This window comes from Parasteatoda tepidariorum, chromosome 4 (assembly GCF_982258835.1).
Source record: "Parasteatoda tepidariorum strain Cologne lab strain chromosome 4, Ptep-v5.0, whole genome shotgun sequence".
NCBI lineage: Eukaryota > Metazoa > Arthropoda > Arachnida > Araneae > Theridiidae > Parasteatoda > Parasteatoda tepidariorum.
The window spans coordinates 119,294,019-119,310,552 of record NC_141758.1 but is presented as its reverse complement, the minus strand read 5'-3'; the positions used below and the strand labels follow the sequence as shown (position 1 = coordinate 119,310,552).

Genomic DNA, 16,534 nt, shown 5'->3' with positions numbered 1-16,534 from the left:
ACAAACAAAACTTACAAGGGTTTGATCCATCTGCAATAAGAAGTAACCTTAAAGAACTGAGATTAACGTCCTTGTGGTCTTTCGTAGCTAATAAATTCCAATGTTGATCTCTTGATTTATAAATAGCAACACTTGCTAAAACTAAACAGAATAACAAACATTTATATAGTGATTTTAAACATAGAATAAGACAAATGATAAAAATATATAAAATTAAAACTAAAAAATAACTTAATAATCTTGTACTTAATAATCTTGACCGCTTAATCAAAACATTTTGGAATTAATTTAACGATCATGTATTTAATAATAAAGTCAGTAAATATTATGAGTTGTGATCATTATGGACAATGAGTAGCTCGCACGTAGTAGTTGACGTCTCTGTTAAAACGTATTGTCTGAGTATAACTAATAAGTACTGTTATTTAATGTGTTTGTGAAACGTTTGCTTAGTTACTCATCTGAGACAGCATTTTTCTGCAACAATGTAAGAGATAAAAATATAATTGTCTGTTAACAAACTTGCGATGCAGAAATAATTATGAATTAATAATCAGCTACTTTCAGCTCAATTGAAACCATTACATTGTAGAATGTTTAAAGTTTAATACAAGCAATATTGTTACGGTATTAAAATTTCATGTTTCAAATATTGTAAAACAATGAATTAAATTTTTATAGAAATTTCTTGATTATAGACTGATGTGTATGTTTTTGATGCATCATTATTTACATGAATTAGCAAATGATTAAAAACTAAACAATACTATGGTCCATTCAAAATGGTGCTTTTGGTGAATGAAGAGCAAAGCTGGTAAAAAAATAGGAACATTTCCTGTTGGCTTCACATAAGCCTGTGAGATGCATGAAAATTAAAACCATTGAATTTGATATATTTTCGTAACTGAATTTGCCTGAATGTTCACTCCTTAGAGAACTTAAGGATTTTGGAGGAAAAAAAGCTTAAGGATTTTGTACCATATATATAATTTTTTGAAAAGAGAAAGAATAAAATTTTTACTTGAGTGGTTATAAATTAAACTCTTTTAGCTAATCACCTTCCCTCTGTTACATCTTTTGATTCTTGTGTTTTTGAAGTACCTACTTTTTTCGCCCTGGTATTGATGGGGATATCCACCTATTGAATTTTATTACAAAGGATATAATTTCGTGATACTTTCAAAGTAAATAATCAAAGTTTTAAATAAATATTCAATGCTTGATATTTTTAAATTTAGTGTTTTATTTTTTTTCTCTTAAAATTTTAGCTTCGTCTGCTGGATTTGCAAGCTAATCTACCAGAAAGGAAAAATCCCATTTTGAGATGTACTGCAGAACACTGCGAATGGAAAATAACACACTCTGATAGAAAACTGGGGGCCGTAAGTTCGATTCTGACAGAAAACAAAACAACTAGCGTGTATTTGCAGCAAGGTGCACTTTAAATCTCCTGTAGCTTAAAGTCTTTTTATTAATTGCTGTGTAAAAGTTTGAAGAAATGCACATACCTGTGTGATTTATCCCTTTTCTGTGTGATAGATAAGCAATAGTCACTGTTGCTGATCATTTTATGAAATCTTTCTAAAACCTGGAAAGATTCCTTAGATTAACGCTCGGAAATGCATTACTTGCATTAACAATACCTTGCATTAACAATACTTGTAACAATAGCTATAACACATACTTGTAACGATAATTGTAATACTTGTAACAATAACTGTAAACAATAACTTGCATTGACGGAATAAAATTGCATGAAATCGCTGTAATGTCTCGGAATATTTTATCACTTAAAATAATAATAAAATAAAAGCACAAAGTTCAACTGTTTCTTTTTATAATAAAGAATAAAAATTATTTTATTTAAAAACCAATGTGTGTTTTTAACTTTTATTTTACCTAAAGATTATCGATATGGTAATCCAGTGTTTTCACTACAGCGCGAGAATGCAAGATTGAAACTTTGCAATAGGTTACCCATTTTAGCACATTGTTGGAAATCACTAGCATACGCTAGCCTGAAAAAACATTCCGTTACTTAAATTATCGAAAAAGAGTTATGGAAATAAGTTTCAGCTTACATTGAACCTTGAAAGTTGATAGAAAAAAGTTTATTGTAAGAAATAAAGAATTCACAATAGTTCGAGATATTTTGTCGATAGCTCACATACGAAAAAAACAGTCACCTCCGACCAAATTTCAATTAATTTTTGACATGTAGGACCACAAGTTCAATTTTAAGCCCTAACAGATTTTGAATGAGCAAAAAGAGTCAATCTAAAAATACACGAGCCAAAATATGTTTTAGTCTAACATGTGCGCAAATATGCTTTAGTCTGTAACATTAACATATCGAGGAAAATCGTTAGAATACTTTAGCTCACCCACCAAAAATAAATTGGGTAAAATAGAGTTTAGCTAATTCATTGCTTGGAAAGCACAATCTTAAATTTTGCCACAAATGTTTACACCATTATAGGAAATATGGAGCCAACAAAAATTTTCTTTAGCTAACCAACTAGAAAAGAAGTAACAGTCAAAATAATTTTTAACCTACCTTTTTCCACAAAAATTTAAATTTTACTTCCAATGATAGTGATAAAAAAGACATGGTCAAAATATGTTTCTCTTAAACCTTGAATAATAAACTACAAGTTTTAAAATTAATTTATACTTATTTTATTTATAGCAATGTTTTTAGGACGTGAATCTATGAAACTAAATAATTTAAAATCAACAGTAACTGAAATATTAAGTTATGAAAAGCTAAATTAATGGAGAAATAGTACTAATTTATGTAGGAAAAGCTTGAATATATATATATATATATATATATATATATATATATATATATATATATATATATATATATATACTTGCAGAACTAATTAAATATATATTAGTTAATTATTTCTTTTTAAAGATACTAACGTTGTAAAACATTTTTTTATAAAAGAGTTATTGAGTTGTAGATTTCCTTTAATATTGACCTTAAACTTTTTTGTCCAACGTGAAGTAAATATGTATGCTTATTAGTGAACTCACATTATGATTTAAGCGAGAAAGAAAGAAAATATACGATCAGAAAATGTCGAATCAAAAGTAAAGAAGATGGGATTGAAATCAGTACGTTAAACTAAGAGTTTCTAAATCACATTTAAACTACTCTTTCTTTTACGGCATTCAAATATGTTTTGACCTTTAATATTGATTGAAAACTTTTTTTGCTCAAATTGAAGCAAATATGTTTTCTTATTAGTGAAGTCATATTATTATTTAAGTGAGGAAGAAAGAAATCATACGATAAAAGCTGTCGAATCAAAAGTAAGATGAAAAACATGAAAACCAGTACCTGATTGAACTAGGAAGATTTTCTAAATCACATTCAAACTACTCATTCTTTCCTGCGGCATTCAAGCATGTTTTGATTTTTCAGTAAGTACCATCTTCAATTTTGATAGATTTTTTTCTCTCCTCTGAAATATTTGTTATATCAATGTTATATACCATTTTGTTTGAATTTTAAGAAGAATTATGGAAAAAATATATAAAAGGTAATCGTTATGGAATAATCTGTATGCGTAACTGTTTGTTAATTAATTTTGAAAGGTGTTCTGTAATTATCACTCTAAATATATATTTTGAAATCTTTGTCAACATTGAAGCAAAAATAAATAATAATAACGAACTGGTGCTCGTCAAGAAATATTTTAGCGAATAAAGAATTAAAATACACTATCCAAGTCCAGCGAATCACTTTGAAAAGGAAAGCGAGGCTTAAAGAATCTAAACCTGCTTGATTGCCAAAGAAGATAGATAGGAGGTGAAACGTGATTTTTGTGAATATTTCCAACTTATATCAGATAATCAAACTGGTTTTGTTTTTTTATTTTTCTGTCTTTGTAAAAAATTCGATGGAGTTTGATGATGCATTTCTCTATTCTCTTAATATTAAATTATCTCCAAATTAAGAGTAATTTGCATCTCCCAATTTGTTAAGTTATTGCTTTTTTTCTTGACAAGGCTACTAAAAACTCTATACTAAGGGTGGTTAGTACAAGCACCCAGTATACAGGGTGGTCCCTTATTCATAGCACAAACTTTAAGGATAGGCACAGGACATTGTAAGAATCATTTATTGTATAGGAATGTATGGGCGCAAGTGACGCGTTGAGGTGCAAACACCAAAAATAAGAGACGAAATGAAAAACAAATTGTTTATTGAAAGCGTCTTTGCCATGTGTAAGGTTTACAATAGCTGTTCAAATTTGCGTTTACCAGCAATATATGCGTGAATGCGATAGATGCAAAATGGCGATATATGCTTGACAGCTTCCGTGAAGCAGCTTAGGCTTTTCGAGCAACTGAAGTGGGCTGGCGCCTCATCATGCTGAAACCACATGCGGTTACTAATGGCGATCGGAACAGTCGGAATTGAAAAACCATTAAATTTCAAAAACAAAAGAAGATTTTATTTTTGTGACTTTTAAATGCTAAACTTTTTATTTCAACTCATAATCAGTCACCTCAGGTACATTGAAGCATCCTCGCTTGGGAGTGTTGATTTCCTTTCTAATTGGCTTGATTTTATAGGTATCTTTATTCAAACTTTAAAATGTGACGTCAAAAATAAATAATAAAAACAATTATTCCACATTATCATATAACTGGATTCGTGAAAAATGAGAAATTTGGAGGTAAAAAATTGTACTACAAAACTATGGTTTACATAAACTACAGTGTCGAATGTAGTAAAATAGTTTGAGTACCAAAAATGTTTGAAATACCCTTATAAAGGGTACAAACTATGTAATCCCAAAAATACCCGTATGTCTTGTTTATTCAGGGCAGAAATTTAAAAAAAAAATTTTGGGTGCTAGACATTGACGAAATGAAATTTGTTCAGCTTGTTTAATAATGTTTTTCACCAATCAGTGCATTGATAAACTGCAACTTACATGGAACAATCAATTTTGGTTTCCACAATCATTTTATAACGTAATAAGAAACTAATCAATTATAGGGTTTCTGCAACAATTTTCCTTGAAAACAAAGGTATTAAAAATAGAATACTTTGAAATTATCTTGCCGACCTGTACTTTGGGATTACAAGGTTCCTACTCAATTTCAGAGAGAAAAAATATTCCCTGACTTTTTTCAGGTAAATTTCAATGAAAATTGAGACCATATTTTCATCAGAAAACTTTTATCTGTAATGTGAAATTTTAGATTTTCTGTGTAAAAAAATATTATTAAATGAGAAAGGGAACATTTCAGTTAAAATGTGAAATTTTTATAACAAATAATTGTAATCGAAGTTATAAAAGCATTATTTAACTCAAATCTCAATAACTGATAACAGTTACTGACAATTTTAAGACTGATATAGGAATATTCCAGCTTTTTTGTAAAGAAATTGCAACTTTCCCTGACAATTGCAGGTTTTTCCTGTTCTCCCTGACCCATTGACGGGAATCCTGTACTATCCCGTTGACCCACTTTGGGATTATCCGGTCGATGTATCAACGCTCGATGCAAAATGCGCAAATACTTTAACGCCGTTATAATGAAAAGCTATTTCCAAAATAAACATTCTAAACACTTTAAATTTATCAAACAATAAAATAATAATAACAAAAAAGTGTATAAGTAAAAATACGTAATAAGAAAGTGTAATAAAAAGAATCAAAACAAAGTAAAAACCTATTCTTTTATAATTAAATATGGAATTATTCTTGAATCTAACCAAATATATTAATATAAATAATTTTGGCAGCCAAAAATCTTTGATAGCTTTTAAAGCGCAAACTAACTAGTAATTATCCTTATGCATAAGTTTGCTTAAATATAGAGCAGAAAAAAAAGAGTATATTTTAATACGCGAAAGCACTCTCGTAGTCAAGGATTGCACAGTGACTAAATATGATAAAATATGCTGTTAGTGACGCGGAAGCTACATTTTGGAGTCGCAGAAAGGTACCGAGTTTTTGTAGAAAGATGGTGAAAGAAAGTAGTTTTCCTTTCGGAATAATTTTTCGAAGTTTTTTTTTTCCGAAGATTTATTTCTTGCACATCAGAGAGGTGGAAAGAAATAATCGTTTTCTATTCTCATTTTGGATTGTAAAAAAAAAGTCCGTAATGACTGGCTTCGGCCAGACATTGCAACAAAATTGGTTTTCAGCCGAATTTTTTTTATCTCTAAAATTACAATTAAAAGATACCTTTTTCGCACATCGGGGGGGGGGGGAAGAAATGTTCATGATTTTTCTATTCTTATTTGAGAAGAATGAAAAATGTAGAATAATGATTTGCAGAAAGATTTCTTTCCTCTCCAGAAATCATTCTTTGACGCCCTCATTTTGCGCTGATATTCTCGTTAATCCATGGAATTATTTCAATCGGTCTTTGAGTCAGTTATTGCAACAAATTTCTGCTTCGTTTTTTCGAAATCTCAATGTCTTTTATTGCTCAGCTATTATTTATATTCTCATGAATTTTTGAAATATACCGATATTATTAAGCCACCCGAAATTCGAATTGCGGATTCAAGAAATCGGTCGTTTTGCGCCGATATTCTCGTTAATCCAAGCAGTAAATCGCGTGATTTCGCCATCGAACTTTTTTTCGGCTGTTACTGATACAGATTGCATGATTTTTCATTTTTTTTAATGCGATGATTTGCGAAAAAGGAAATAATGCGTTTTCTTGTTTAATAAAATGTGAGAATCTCGCCCATGATATTAGAATTAAAAAAATATCACATATTCATTTAAAATACAGTTTTATTTAAATAGTTTTTTTGTAAACACAACGTTTTTGTTACCTTAAATTAAGTTAGTTAGATGTATATTAGTTATTATTAAAAGTATCTTGCAGAAAGATATTAGTACTAGAGAGGTTTGTAGCAGAAAGCCCAAAAAATTCTGCCACAGACGTTGTAAGTAATTATAAAACTTGAACTTTGAAAAACTTTTAAAACTATTTTTTAAATTAAAATTTGGTAACTAGATTTCATGAACTCATTGCAAAATGACAAAAATGAAACCAATATTATTCGAAAGAGATTAATTATTGGATAAACAAGGAAATCTGTTCTTCCTAGATCAATAAGAACTTTTCTAATTCAGAATCCTTAGGAATGATCATAATATTACAAAAATGCCTATTTCAGGGGTCTGTCTAGGTTTTTTCTGGAAGTACCTATTTTGAGAAAATTTAGACACAATTGGTAAAATTAATTAAAAACACAAAAATATGGTAAAGTAAGGAAATATTTTCAAAATTTGTCACTACAAATAAAACTCATTTATGACTGGTAAATTTCTATATATATTTCCCCTTATATTCAAAGATAATTCTGCTATTGTAAAATTTTGGGCAAAAAATTGTATCAAAATTTCAAAATCCATAAAAATCTTTGTCCATAGTTAAATTTCAACTTCAATTTAATAAAAACACGCATTTAACAGTACTAGCACTAAAAATTATTTTCATTATGAGAACGTTTTCAATTGGGTCATCCAGAAAAAAGTTTCACAGAGAAAAAAAAAATGGTTCATAAAAAAATAAAGCTCTGTTAGAATTAATTTACAATAGTGTTTAAGATAATGTTCGAATTCGAAATTTTATAGGGAGAGCCTCATCGTTTCATTTTAAAAAAACACAGTGCAAAAAAAAAATCACTTCGACATGGCGTAAGTGACCTGTTTGTTAGGCTTACCACATAGCACTGACCAAACACGTGCCAAACACGACCAAACTCGTGCTACCTTTTCATATACCTTTACGAAGACAACTGGCAGAAAAGCTCCTTTTTTTCTCTCCATAGATTGCAAAGAGAACGGGCTTTTCATGAGAACTTGCTTTTTTATTTGTGAAACTAGCATTTTCCCTAAAGTTGAATTTATGAAGGTTCCGCTAAATGGTAGTAAATTTACACTGGACAGACTCCTGAATAGTCTATCCAATTTCGTTTGACAGTAGATTTAAAAATATAAATAACTCTCTAAATATTAGTTATTTAAGCAACTTTGGATAGAATATCATTATATGGGAAGAAAACTAAAATCTTTTACAACGTTGAGTTATTGTGCATGATTGAGAATTTGATAGAAAAAAAAGAAGGTACTAGTTAGGGGTAGTTAAATATCTCATTAACGAGATTTCGCATAATTTTAGATTAGGGGAACTCTGAGAAAATTTTGTTGGAATATAAATTATTCAGTCGTGGAAATCCACGAATCAGCTGTTTTGAGATTCACGGAATCCAGCGAATTAGCAGAAGAATCACAAGATCTTACCCATTCATGAATAATTGTTCCGGTCAGTTCTAAAATGGATTCATAGTTAAGATCACCCTGAAAAGAGAAAATTTTTTCTATTTATAAATATATATAAATATACATATATAAACATATACAATCAATACTTGAGGTAACAACCCCTTTTATCTAAACAAAAATTTGCGATATAACCTGACGTTGTTAAATTGTGAGTCCACAAAAATACCATAAACAGGACCCGAGCTAAGGACTTCAACAAAACAACATATATATATTTATATAAAAGAGCGTAGATTGTAACAGCACAGAGACAAATGATTTTTTCTATTATTTAAGTTTCTGTAATTAAATTAAATATCTGTAAAATTTTTAAGTAAACAACCATTTAAGGAGAGTTTACCTATCATTTAAGTCAAAATAGGAACTTTTCAGCTCCATTTATTTGTTTTCTATTTTACATATTCTTACATTCAATTTAATAGCGAGTTTACTTAAAATCTGATGCGTGTTTTTCTCTTCATTGCAATTTTCGTGTCAATATCTTTGCAATCATTCAATTAGTAATTGGGAAAACTACATTATTTTTGTAGTTTACGACACTTACAATTATACTTTGTTACAAATATTAACTACAGCTACTTTTTTTAAATGTATCAGTATACCTCATGCATAAATATTTGATATTTGTAGTTGCATTTATGATAAATATTTGTTTAATGAAAATATTAATAAATCTTATTGGTTAGATATTTGTAAATTTAATCTTTTTGAAAATGTTCCTTTAATCGCCTTGATTTTTATAAACAAAATATAGGGATTTCACAAGGTAATTCTTTTTCTGGAGCTTTTGCTAATATTTTTTTACTTTTTTTGAAGCCAAATTTTTTGAGTTTAATGATTTTAAAACTTTTAGGTATATTAATGATTTAATTTTATTTAATTATGATAATTATGATTTCATTTTTAATATATATCTTAAGGATTTGGTTTTGAAGCAGACTACTGAAAATTGCTTAAATGTTGAATATTTAGATTTTAAATTCGATATTGTTAATAAATAAATTAAAATTGGTGCTTATGATAAAAGGTAGGCTTTAAAGTTCGTTTTTTTTTTCAGTAATTTTAAAACTAATTTGTGCAGTAAAATTTTCAAAAGTTTAGTTTTTTCTCAATCTAATAAAATTAATAAAATTTGCAATCATGTTGGGAGCTTTCAAGAGGCAACAAGTAATTTTTTGAAAAATTTGGAAAATTAACATTTGATTTCCTTTATAATAAAAAATTATTGATTATAGTAAAATTTGGTTTTACTTTTAATTTCTGAAATATTTAATTTAAAATTAAAGAAAAAAGATTGAAAACTATTAGTTTCGTTTCTCAATAATGAGGGCGACTTTTTAATTCCTTCTACGCATTAAATTTGGGAGCGTTGTTTTTTCGTTTATTTCAAATTAGTTGATGCTTGGTAGTCAGTTGTGTACTTTGGTTTTGGGATTTATTTTCAAGTAAGTTTTTGTGCATTGCATTCTTATGTATTAGTTTAGATTTTATACTTTTGTATTTTGTTTTTGTAATTTTATTGTATTTTCTCTACCTGGACTTTGGCAAAATCCAGGGAGTTGGGTTCAGAGTGAGCAACTGAGACATTTGTCGATCGAAAAGGTTTTGCAATTACGACTTCCGGGGCTGGTACCCCCTGACTACGTAAGCTTCGACTGTCATATTTTTCATTATTTTTAATTGTTTTTCTTTATTTATTCTTTTGGTTTTTGATAGTAACCAATCATTTCAAAATCATAAGAAACGATAGCTGCGAAACTACTAAGTTCAACCTTCCCCAAGTCGAAATTTTTAATAGCTCTCCATTGATGGATCAACATAGTCTTGATGATACGCATTAATACTTCCATCATGAACCATTATTTTTTTTATAGTAACCTACTACATAGTACCTTCTTTTATAGTAACCTATAGTACCTATAGTTTTAAGTAACCAATGTAAAAAGTCGGGCTTATATACGATGGCCCAACATGAAAAGAAAATTGTTAAGATAGTATATTCCTCCTGAACCAACAAGAATTTTCGTTAAATCATCATAGAAATTATGGACCATCATGAATTTCCATCACAGTGTCCTAGAAATCAAATGTTGAAACTATTATGAACAACCATCATCCCAATGTAAGAATTCTGACTAATTTATGATGGGTCACAATTAAAAAAAACTGTTTTGATTCCTGAGAACCAACAAGAATTCCCACTAAACCATCATAAAAATATATAATTGGAAATATCATGGATCATCACGGATGGTAGGTCAATGAGAATCAAACTTCTCTTCATGGTTAACCATCAAAGCATTAAAGTAGCATTTTCCGTCATGAAAAAATGGAAGTTTGTTGGCATATGAAAAACCATGAACACATATTTGAAAAAGTTGAATGATGGTGACCGTCAAATGATGTTGGACCATCATGAATCGCACCAAAACCAACACAAGCCATCAAATTGTTTTGATGGAACCATCAAGAATTTTGACCAGGGATGACTTTGATGGTGGTTCATTCATTATGTAAATTATTGCAGCTATTTTTTATGGATACAAATACAAGCGGTCTCTATTTTTTTATTGTTGTTGTTGTAGTTCATTTACGTCGAACTAGAATTTGCACAATGGGCAATTAGCGACGGTTTGGGAAGCATCCCTAAGGATGATCTGAAGACATGCCATCACAATTTTGATCCTCTGTCGAGGGGATGGCACCCCCGCTTCGGTGGCCCGACGACCTGCACTCGAAGTCGAGCACTTTACGGTGGAACAGTTTAACGAGGACCCATAACGCACACCCTTCGGTCCCTACACAGACTAATCCAAGTGGTCACCCACCCGCACATTGACCGCAGCAAGTGAAGCTTGACTTCAGTGATCTGTTGGGAACCGTGTCTTAACGATCAGTTCACTGCGAGACTCAATTAGTTTTTAAGTTCGAATCGAAGTATTAGAGATGTTTAATATGTTCTAGAATTTTTTGTCGAACTTCGAATTATGGAAAGTTATCTACTCTATTTTATTACAATATTAACTACACGAGGTTACTAATATTGACTACACGTGGTGGTATAATCTTTAAGGGTTGCTATAGCTATATAGGGTTGCTAGAACTCTAATTTTAAACCTGATTCATTCGCCAAATGTTTAGAGACGAACATTAGTCAATATTCGGGAGTCTGTCCTTCAAAAATCCCCATGTCCTTCATACCCTAAGTCAAAATTCTTGATGGTCCCATCAAATCATTTTGATGATTTTTGCTAGTTTCAGTGTTATTCATGATGGTCGACATCATTTGATGGTCATTATCATCCAACATTTTCATTGATTCTTCCTTGTTTCTGATATGCTAACAAACTTCCTTCCAAACATTCCATGATAGAAAATGCTACTTTAATACTATGATGGTTAACTATCAAGAGAGGCTTAACTCTTATGGACCAACAATTCATGATGGTCTTTGATGGTTCATGATGGTTCCAACTAAACATTTACATGATGCTTTAATTAGAATTCTTGTTGGTTCGCGGGAATATACCATCAGAACAATTTGTTTGTTTTTTTATGTTGGACCATCATAAATCAGTCCAAATTTCTACATTAGAATGATGATTTTTCATGATCTTTCCAACATTTGATTTCTAAGAAACTATGATGGAAATTCGTGATGGTTCAGCATAAAAAACAATCGAAACAAGTTGCTATTCTTATGTTGGACCATCATAAATCAGTCCGAATTCATACATTAGGATGATGGTTACTTTTGTTGGTTACCATCAAAAATATGTTTCACGATGGAATTATGGATGGTTGCCATCATAATTATGTTGGTCCATCAATGGAAAACAATCAAACATTTTAACCTGGGTAACAATACATTTCCCCCTTTGACACATTGATGGATTATATCCGTTGATATGACCTTTGCCCCACAAGCAGGATGGAATTTCTGTGAGAGGATGGGCCCGGTCAAAAGTATTTTTGGAGAGATAAAGGTTTGGTTAACGATTTTCTATAATGAATTTGAATTCCGATGCAATATTTAAACATGTTATAAGGCAAAAAAAAAATCGCAAAACTTTTTTCGGTTAATACTTTATTAGTTTAATAATGGGGAAGCTAATGATAAGTTTTGATAGGATAATAAGTTACTACAAGTAGGCTAATGGCAAAATTTAAATTTGTGTTTTCATAATAAATTGTAGTTACATTCTCTTTGAGTAAGACTTTTTATAGGAGGGATGTGAGAGTAGATATTCGGTGGACAAATGAGAGCTAAACAACGTCCAAATATAGGGCTTAGTTTTCGAGGCAAAATTCAAGTTTTGGAGAATGGGTAAAATTTAGGTTTAAATGGGCTTACAATAAGTTAACGTTCAAGGCAAAATTCAAACTTTGTTTGCCAGAAATTGGCTAAAACGTTTTTAAGACGTAACTTATTTTGGTGGGTGGGCTAACGAAAATATTGTTTTGGACGAACGAGTTACTAAATTATACAAACATTCCGAGCTCAAATTCAAACTTGTGATTATTTGTTCAGAAATCAGATAAAGTTTCCCAATAACTTTTTTAACAGTCCGGGGGAAAAAATTTTGGCTGAGTTTGGCTAAAACCCATAGCCCAGCACCACAAATGCACGCGTAGAGTACGCGTAAAATGTACTTTCTTATAGCTAATTTGTAATGAACTTTTTTAAAATACAATATCATTGATGAACATCTTCAAAAATTTTCAACTTAGATTTATAACTTTCTAACGCAGCGTTTCCCAAAGTAGTCCATATGGAACCCCAGGGGTCCGTGGTACCAGTCAGGGGATCCGTGAAAAAAAACTGATTTAGGGGTCCCTGAACAACGTGAACCGCGTGAGGTTTAATATAAAATAATAACATTGTGATTGGTCTTTATTATTATGGAAATTAAGATAAATAAAATAGTAGCGATTTTTATATCCTAAGTAAACAATAAATAATGGTGGGTGCTTATAATTGTTAACAGTGGTTTGTTACAAATTAAACAGTTGATTTACAAATTTTCTTATATCTTTTGTTCCCTTTGTAAGAGATAACAGTATGAATGAGTTGAAACAAAAACGCCGAAAATACAGTGTGGAATATTTGAAGTATATCTATATTTCTTCACCAGGAAATAGTACTTTACCTATGTGTCTTCTATGTAATAAAACTATAACAAGTGATTCAATAAAACATTCCAAGCTTAACGAAGAATTAATAAAAATCCATAGTGACAAAAAAGATAAAGATTTAACTATTTTTTAAACAGTCAAAGAAAAATATCTGAAAACATCGTTACTGCAACAATTTATTGGGACAACATCTAAGCGAGGTGACGATGGATTGCATGTTTTTCATAGTTTCGCATGTTTCTACATATTACATGATTGCAAAATCCGGAAAGCCTAACAATATTTAAGAACTTATTTTACTATCTGTAAGTGAGATAATACTCGCCGGGTTGCACAAACCAGCTTTCAATATTGTAAAAAGAATTCCAGGGAGCAATAATAATGTACAAAGATGGACTGACAAAATATCTCAGTGTCTAGAAAATTCCTTATGTGAGTACTTAAAAATATCTGAATTTTCTATTCAGCTTGACGAGTCCACTTATCCTGGAAACGAAACTTTTACTTTTAGCTCATGTAAGATTTGTAAAAGAATAAAAAATTCACCAGGAATTGTTATTTGCTAAATGTTTGGAAAGCGATACGAAAGGTGAAACGCTATTGACTGAATTAAAAGCTATACCCTTGACTAATATCATTTCTGTAGCTACTGACGGTACTCCGGCAATGGTAGAAAGATACCGAGGTTTACTGGCTATTTTCAGTACATTTGCCAAACTTAACGAAACTAATTTGAAACTATAAGATGAACAATTAATTTTAATCAAAAGTAAAATCGTAAAACTGCGTTTGTTGCAAAACTTTTTCTGTATAAACAAAACTTGGGAAGAGGATATTGTTCTCTCAGTTTCAGTGCCGTAATAAACCCCATCACAAAAAAAAATAATAAATATATGATTAGAAATCAGTGCTCACAAACATTGAGCTGGATATAAATACACTCTTAAAATCTTATCAAGTTCATCCAAGTCATTAATTTTTTATTTTATTTTAAACAAAAGATATAATTTCAATAAATAGTTCTCCAACAAAAAGTTTCTTTTTTTTTAATTTGTAATTTTTATACCGTACATATATGCAGTTTTTTCACTTGGGGGTCCGTGGGCAAGTTTTGACTATAAAAAGGGGTGCATGGGTCAAAAAAGTTTGGGAGCCACTGCTCTAACGTAACTCTTTCAGACGAATGCGCTTACGAAAATTTACGATAAATTCATGATTTTCAAGAGACAAAATTACAATTTCTGGTTGAAAAACTTGTTTTAGTCAGATTTTTTTGTTGGGTGATTTATCGAAAGTTTTTGTTGGCCAAATGACTTTCTAAATTGGGCTAAAAATTATCTAAAATCTATTTTGGTCATTACTTTTGTTTGAGTTAACGAACATTTTTGGGATGCGGGAGCGAGATAACGATTTTCTAAAACGGGCAACGTTTTGAAACAGAAGTTGAGTGAAGTTAACCTGCAAATAGGTAAATGGAAATTATTTCGTTATAGTGTATTATAACCTACCAACATTGTTAGGTTAAATAATAAATTAATAAGTAATAAGTTAAAATCTTTCACTGGCATGAATAAATAAAATTAAAGTAATAAAATATAGAAGCCAAATCTTTTACTGGAGAAGCTATTCATTTAAAATGGTAAAAATTACTAATAGAATTTAAATGGAGTTCAAAAGTTCTGATTGTGATCATTTTTAAAAATAATTTCTTCTTTAAAAAGTAGACGGGGGGAGGGAAGTTAAATGCTTTTAAGGAGGGCGTCTTTTGGGAGATCTTAAGAGAGTTAAAATCTCCAATAAGTTATTAAAAAAAACTGTTCCATGACTGGTGCGCAGAATTAAAAAATTACAATGCATAAAACAGTTAAGACAGAAAAATAAGGATGGAACTTTCTACTTACAGTCTTTATCTTTCAAAAGCTGCCATTCCTTATGCTGCTTCACGAAAAGGAGTCAGGCAATGCTGGAATTAATCTGGCTGATTCCAATAAGTCACACTTATTCATTTATGTGGGGTAATTGAGCAAATCCTGAAAAGCTGAAATATAATAAGTTTAATAATAGAAAATAGAAACTAAATACTGCTAAGAATTGGAAAAACAGAATGGAAAAAAAAGAAAAAAAAACAGAATGGAAAAAAACCCACAGGAAAAAAAAGAAAAAAACACTGAAATAATGGAAAAAACGAATGGAAAATAGCAAATGGATAACAAATAGGATATAGAAAATAAAAACACTGCTAAGAATTGGAAAAACACAATGGAAAAAAAAGAAAAAAAAAACAGAATGGAAAAAACCCTTGGGAAAAAAATATAAAAAAAACACTGAAATAATGGAAAATAGCAAATGGATAACAAATAGGATATAGAAAATAAACACTGCTAAGAATTGGAAAAACACAATGGAAAAAAAAGAGAAAAAAACAGAATGGAAAAAACCCACAGGAAAAAAATTTGAAAAAAAACACTGAAATAATGGAAAATAGTAAATGAATAAAAAATGGGATATGGAAAATAAACACTGCAAAGAATCGGAAGAACACAATGGAAAAAACCCACTGGAAAAAAATAGAAAAAAACACTGAAATAATGGAAAATAGTAAATGGATATGAAATGGGAAATAGAAAATAAACACTGCAAAGAATTGGAAAAACACAATGGAAAAAATAGAAAAAAGAAACAATGGAAAAAACCCAAAGGAAAAAAATGGAAAAAACCCTGAAATATTGAAAAATACGAATGGAAAATAGCAAATGGATAACAATTGGGAAATAGAAAATAAACGCTGCAAAGAATCGGAAAAACACAATGGAAAAAATAGAATAAAAACAGAATGGAAAAAACCCACTGGAAAAAAATAGAAAAAAAACACTGAAATAATGGAAAATAGCAAATGGATACGAAATGGGAAATAGAAAATAAACACTTCTAAGGATTGGAAAAACACATCGGGAAAAATAGAAAAAAAACAGAATGGAAAAACCGAAAACAAAAAAATAGAAAAAAAAACATTGAAATAATGGAAAATACCAATGGAAAAAAGCAAATGAATAAAA

The 16,534-nt window shown here is 30.0% G+C and overlaps 1 long non-coding RNA gene across 1 annotated transcript; it reads right to left on the bottom strand.

Annotated features, from left to right (window-relative positions):
- Positions 1 to 14: 14 nt before the first annotated feature.
- LOC147812645 (uncharacterized) lies at positions 15 to 15,687 on the bottom strand. The gene is made up of 5 exons (XR_015432912.1): positions 15,380 to 15,687; positions 8,301 to 8,357; positions 3,353 to 3,476; positions 1,509 to 1,588; positions 15 to 141 (listed from the first exon to the last, which is right to left on the bottom strand). It is a non-coding gene; the product is annotated as an uncharacterized LOC147812645 (long non-coding RNA).
- Positions 15,688 to 16,534: the final 847 nt, after the last annotated feature.